Here is a 6,832-nt window from a genome sequence, read left to right as displayed (position 1 = left end):
TGTATTTGTAGCAGGCATCTGTCACTATAATACTGCACACTCAGCACTTTTATATCTTCACATGTTTATATGTTCACAGTGACATTATACACCATTAGTAATTCACATTATTGCAGTAACCATGGTAACTATTGCAGAAGACTGAAAAAGTTAACTTGACTGCTGGCTTTCATAGGAAAGCTATTATACCACTCAAAATTAGTTAAGGAGCACCTGATTCTTTCACGATATTGATGTTACTATGGTTGATTTGTCTTGCCATGGACCTCCTGGTTCTTTATTATTGCTATGGTTAATCTGTCATTGCATTTACTGTAGTACTATGAAGGAATTATCCTTAACATCTTTTGAGTAGTATTTTTGAAAACAGTGCAGAGGGCTTTTTCCGTATGTAATAAGTGTCGTAAAAATGAACTTGATCAGTGTCTGCATCTTTTGTGATGTAAACTGTACGTAATATTTGAATACATTACCACACCTTGATCAAAGTTGAAGTAACAGTTTCGCAGCAATACCATGCTTGGACATTTATGAGCACATACACAATGATAACATGTATATTACAGGGTGCGATTTTGCTATTTACAACCTGCATCACTATATGGCTGAAATATTGTCGAGGTGACGTTGAATTTGAACTCACTCACTCACTCACAACCTGCACTGGTGCATGCTAAAAATGGCTGGTGCAGGTTACCTTCAGTAACAGGTTGCACCCGGTGCAGGTAACAATAATCTTCCAGCATCTTATAGCTGTCTTCGTGTGTGACTGTAAGTGATATGTTTCTCTCTGCTCGACTTGTTACAAGCCTAAACAATTGTGTACTCATAAATCCGTTACCTAGAAGTTGTCATATCATTAAAATTTATAAAAAGGTATTTAAGGCAAAATTGAAACAGAATCATAAAACATTTATCATCATGGGGTCACATTCTGATGAATGTATGAAAATTGCTAAGCAAATATTTATTTTCTTTTTAGAACTAGTGACATTATTTTATGGTGCAACCAAATTCTGATGGTGCAGCCAAACCTATAAGCCCGGTTGCACTCGGTATCACCCTCCTTCAATTACTACTAAGTGTTGGAAAAATATATCATTTGTTGAAAAGGGATGGTCTTCGTTTACTACGAATAAATCTGTCTCGCTGTCTCAAATTGTAAAGTTTAGGAATATTTCTCCACATTATATTCTTAGATATTATGAACATGATGAAGAGGTTCTTATTAAAGGGTTAAACTTGATATGATTTAATGTGCCCTAAATTGTAATGAAATTGGACCAGGTGTTTCAGATTCAGTGGTCTGCATGTCAGCCTCCCAGAAACATAGGTTTATGTTCTTAATATCAACCTCTGGTTTATCAAACCCAAACGATCTTTCTGAGATGTTGCCGATTGGGCGTAAAACAACATTCACTTCCCCTGTCACATTTAGTGAAGGTTTGCCTTTGAGTAACAGTCAAGGTTGTATTTGTAAATGTAGGCATCTTTTTGAAGGAGTGATGAAAAGTGGGACAATTACATGAAAGATGCGAAGTTGTTTCCAATTGATGTGCTTATCACCCGCTCACTATCTTCCAGTGCTACAACTCAATCTTGTGACCTTGTGTGCCTACTTTATTATCAGATAAACCTTGATAAGCAATTTGCCACAATGATTTTCATGTTTTACTATTTTTGTACGTGACTTTGCTATTGTGTACTTAAAGCTGACCGGTGAAAAATCCCATGTCATTGCGAAAAAATAATCTCAGATTTGAAACAAGTGTATGTGTTGGTAATGTTTTGTGTGTGTTAGATCTACAAACATTGGGGCTGGCTAAAATGATCGATAATCGGAAATATCGTCAACTGGAAAAATTTCTTATGATTATCGTCATGAAAATAGTGTCATCGATAATATTGTACATTAACTTGTGTGATAGAGAAAAATTCATTTTTTTTTCACACAATAAACAAATTTTGGACTTTATTGATGATCGGCTCCTAAATTATGTTCAGGGCCCCCGTTCCTCAAAGCAATCGTAGCGCTACGACAGTCGTAAGTCTATGTTAAAGTATGGGAGTTACGATCATCGTAGCGCTACGATCGCTTTGAGGAACGGGGCCCAGGATGCTGGTTAGTTAATAATCCATGCAAAATCATGTCACAACTCACCAGTGATGTGACATATATGTATTTATTTCAGACATTTTGGCATTTTTGTTCAAAGTTACGCCACCGATATTCATCAATAACCAATCAATATTTAGTTAACATTTATCGATCTCTATGATCTATACTGATAGCCAGCCCTAACATATCAACCAGTTGGTTCTTAGTTATGTAGTTATAGTGGTGGTAAAACTCGTTCATAACCTTAAAAAACAGTTGCGGACATGGCCTGTCATTGGAGCTACTTACATCTGATTCATTCTGAAACTTGAATTCCAAAATAAGGACGTGTGTGAAGATGGATAGCAAACTGGTTACACTATTTTCTTGACTTCTTGCAAGTGTTTTGTAAGCTTAATGTCAGTATTTTCAGCTTGTGATATCACTCATGATTGTCATTGTCAGTGCTACATGGGCTGTATATGTGTTCCTCCATTGTCAGTCGATGCAGCTGATTGGCTGTGTCGTATGGTGTAATTATACGGTATACAGTATTATATGGTGATATGAGGCACATGATACAATACATAGATTAACAGCTCCTGTATCACAATACTTGTGATTCATTACAGGTTATTTTATTGTCAAAATAACAGAGACTGTTTAACCAGTTTAAGCAAATTCTCTAGAATCTCCAGGCTGGGTACAAATTGCAGAATCTGCACAGTGCCCCAAGTTTGTTTTTCCTGTACAATATCTCATCTGTGCTACCTAAAATATGAAAATAAATGATTCAGGGATGTGATTCATTTGCAGAAAGTGACAGAGTATGAACTTATGAAATAAAAGTACTTAAGAAATCTTATCACTCCCATATTATCAGCATATGTATTGTATCTCTGCCTCACCTTATTGTTATTTTTAGACCATAGCATGGTTCCAGTGAAATGGAAAACAATGAACTCGAACATGACATTACACAAACTGCAATATATCTTGTGCAACGGGCAGTGGGATAGCCTTGTTTATGCTTTCGCTTCTCACACTAAAAAGCAAGGTTCGATTCCTGCAATATAAGGCCCATTTCCTGTGCCCCTGGCCATGATGATAATGGATTATTGTAGCCCATAAGTGTGTACTCTTGCGCAAAGTGGTACATACACTTGTCACTAGTGTTGGGAATTGGTCAAAATCTCATAATTGATGATTGGTTCATTACAACCGATCAGTCATCGAAAATAATTGGTTAGCTTCATTTATGACATTTTCCTGATTAGTTTTGTTAATGGACAAAAAAAATTAAGAAAAAACACCCTGTAGTTCTTTGGTGTGTTTGCAAATTGCACAAAAGGCATTGGCAAATTTCACATCTTTAAAAGATGACTAGTAGGTTAGGAACATTAATTTCTTGGAGTCTTGAAGAAAAATTCAACCATGACTTGGAACGAGCTTGTAGTGGTCATAAAATGTAACAGACAAAACCAACCTTGTGAAAAATATTGTTGATGAAAACAAGTGTTCCAGAATTGTTTGTGTTCGATTATGAGAAAACATGATCGATTGCTTGGTCGTTTGGTCACTGCAACCAATCTTCGATTATTTCAATTATTCGGACCACCACTGCTTGTCACATTCTTCAATAGTAGGATTTGCACAAACGTCATGTTTTTAGCAGTGTTGATTTCTCTTTCATAAGTTCCACCTACCTTGACCTGAAAACAGCACATTATTGCTAGAACGGGTTTGAGTCGGATGTGTTCACAAGTTCTGATGAAAGTACTGTGTACAGGCCCATGAAATACTGACGATGAACCTTGATTGCAAAGCAATGTGATTGACAATATCAGTCGACAAATATATTGTGAGAGGTCTGTTGCCTTTTGATCTAAATATTCCCTAATCTTCAAGGTTGTTCACATCAAGAGTACACCCTGTATTGGTCCTTTAATGACCAATGCCATTTATTTGTTTTGATAAAAAAAAATGTATTCCACTGCTCCTTACTATTTTTTTGGACAATTTTTATACAATTTGTATTTTGTCTTGACTATTTTTTAAATATATATATTTCATGAATTAGTATTGGATGACCACGCTGATTTACACGTACAGATTTATGCTTTGGTTGTTTTGTATGTTTGTTAATGTATTGAGCATGTTCAGTGCTGTTGTTTACATTGTGCCAGTGTTGAGAAATCCTGCTCTCCAGCAATGCTTGTCATATACATGTACTGCATCTAGTCGGTTGTCATGGTAGCAGCTGTTACTTGTATTGGATTCCCATGAGGTCCCAGTTCTTACAAGGGATAAATCATTTTTCTATATCAAGACGTTGACACTTTTCTATTGGTTCTAGTGGTGTTAGTGTTCAGGAACGCATGAATCATGTCCTTTAGGTCATAATTGTTGTACATGTCAGTGAGGTTCTTCAGGTCCCAAGTGGCTAAAGGTCACAACAATTTGATGTGCAGAGTTACATTCCTTAGCAGTGCCTGGATCTGATGATCATGTATTTGAATCCCAAGTTGTATCTTACTTGATCAATTCTTGGGTTGTTACATCCTCGATAATCTCCAGGGAATACGTTACCATCACTCTCCGCTATACCCTGGATGCATCCACGGCTTCGACCGATGATTTTATTACCTCCCTTGGCTGGCTTTTTATCCAATCAGGTGTCTACGCTGGGAAGTTGAGCGAACCAATCACAACTCACTTTTGCTTCTTAAAATATCTAACTGTTTTAACTTGGCAACATATGAGTGACACTGCGAACAAACCTTCGCGAATGCGGCCGCTATCTTTGTTGACACTGGCAAGCCGGATGTAATGAATGCTTAGCTGATTGGCTACTGTGAGAATGCAGAGCCAGCAAAGGGAGGTAATATAATTATCGGGCCAAGATGTGAATGCATCCAGGTGTATAGTGGAGAGTGATCGTAACGTATACCCTGGAGATTATCGAGGATGGAGTTGTTAGTGCAGAGCTCAATTATAAGAGTGGGGTTAGAAATATATATTTTTAAATCAGTAGCCAAACAGTTGACAGTGTTGCCATCTCTTTGAAGTAAGAGAGGTAATACAAAACTAAATGTTACAAATCCTTCCTGAGTGTTATTAGTCTTGAGCGACTGGATTAATTGGAATACTGAAAAGTTGTAAGCATAACTTGGGAACTACTCAAGAGAAATCTTGCACTCTGATATTATTGATATTATTTGACCCATCTCGTCCTTCATCGGTACTTCATGGAGGCCAAACTCCATATTGTAACATTAACCCAACTGAGTTTCTTCTAGAAACAAGACCCAGATATTTGTACACAATTGTGAAATTTAATTTTGGTTTGAGGATTTTAGGGTCACAAGTTACTGCCTTATTGAGCAAGGTTGCTGAGTTAGAGAGTGAAGGTCCTGATCCAACAAGGTGGGCCATAAAACTCACGTTGTTGGTTGCAATGGTGATGGGTGTGGTGACAACTTGCACTGACCAACCATGCACTCGGCCCCAACTTCAGGTTAGGAATAGCAGTATTTTTTTGCACTTAATAAAGAGGTTTACAGAGATGTTTTGTGGATGTCTTTAGAGGCTGTCATTCTACTGTGTTTATATTTAAAATTTCTATTGCATGTGTGTTAGTTACCTATAGTATTGGTAATAGTGGTTACTGGCTAACAACTTGCTTTATTCATGCATTCCTCATGTCGGATCACCTGTATTAAAAGTTGTTAAAAAAAAAATCACAGTTTGTTTTGTGTTCATCTGGATGTGGGAATGACAACTTATTTATTGTGCAATAGCGACTTTCCGGTATGTTTATTTACACCGGTGTAAGTATCTATACCGAAACGTCGCTTTTGCACAATAAAGAAGTTGATTATCCATCAAGACATGTCATTCCTATTATTTACAACTTCTAGAATGCCCCTAAAACAGTTTATGTGGATGTGGTTTTACATTGCCATTTTACTGTGGGTATTCTAGGTTACAAGGATCCAATCTCCAACGTCTCCAGCCACATGCTTACTGAAAGAGCCAACCTTGTGGCTTCCATGTTAGGATAGGTCCCCAGAAACGTTTGCTGGTTGAAGAGAAACCTCCATCGGTTCCTTGTTAAGAAATGTCCCTTGCAACCTGAGCTGGTTGAATGGAGTAACCCCATGGGTTCCTTGTTAAAATATGTCCCTAGACGAGAGTGCTGGTTGAAAGCCAGTCCCGTAGGTTCCTTAAGATCCATTAAAACAGGCTGGTTGAAAGAGCCAACTCTGTGGGTGCCACGTTAGGATAGATCCCGAGCAACCAGTGCTAGTTGAAAGAGCCAGTGACGTGGATTCCTTGTTAGGATAGGTCCCCAGAAACCTATGCTGGTTGAAGAGCAACCTCCGTTGGTTCCATGTTAGGATAGGTCCCCATGAACGTGTGCTGGTTGAATGAGGAAACGCCATGGGTTCCTTGTTAGAATAGGTCCCGAGTACAGTGTGCTGGTTGAAAGAGCCTGCCCTGTAGGTTCCTTTTTTTTTTGGAGACAGTTCTGTGAGATCCATTAAAGCGTGCTGGTGCAAAGAGCCAGTGACGTTTGTTCCATGTTAGGATAGATCCCGAGCAGCCTGTGCTGGCTGAACGAGTCCGTGACGTGAATTCCTTTTTAGGGTAGATCCCGAGCAACCTGTGCTGGTTGAAAGACCCAGTGACATGGGCTCCATGTTAGGAAAGATCCCGAGCAACCTGTGCTGG

Source organism: Haliotis rubra, unplaced genomic scaffold, assembly GCF_003918875.1.
Source record: "Haliotis rubra isolate DU_JTF1 unplaced genomic scaffold, ASM391887v1 Scf465, whole genome shotgun sequence".
NCBI classification, from domain to species: Eukaryota; Metazoa; Mollusca; class Gastropoda; order Lepetellida; family Haliotidae; genus Haliotis; species Haliotis rubra.
Note: the sequence above shows the minus strand (reverse complement) of the source record.